Below are 243 nucleotides of genomic sequence, written 5' to 3'. Positions count from 1 at the left end.
CATTTTTTTTTCTTGACATGCGCGTTCGTTTGCTTGCATGCGCCTGCCACCTGCTGGCCATTGTGAAGATGACAGGGCAGTGCTGAAGAGACTGTATAAAACAGTGCCCATAGTGTGTCATATAGTGCCATACTGTGCCACAAAGTACCCACAGAGCCATACTTTGTCCACACAGAGGAGAATACTGCAGCCACAGTGCCATATTGAGCTTCCATTATGTCAGACAGTGGCCAAAGAGGGTCA

The sequence above is a fragment of the Phyllobates terribilis genome, unplaced genomic scaffold (genome assembly GCF_046119375.1).
Source record: "Phyllobates terribilis strain yellow unplaced genomic scaffold, ASM4611937v1 Scaffold_7__3_contigs__length_470593459, whole genome shotgun sequence".
NCBI classification, from domain to species: domain Eukaryota; kingdom Metazoa; phylum Chordata; class Amphibia; order Anura; family Dendrobatidae; genus Phyllobates; species Phyllobates terribilis.
The sequence above is the reverse complement of the archived record's forward strand: the minus strand, read 5'-3'. Positions refer to the sequence as shown.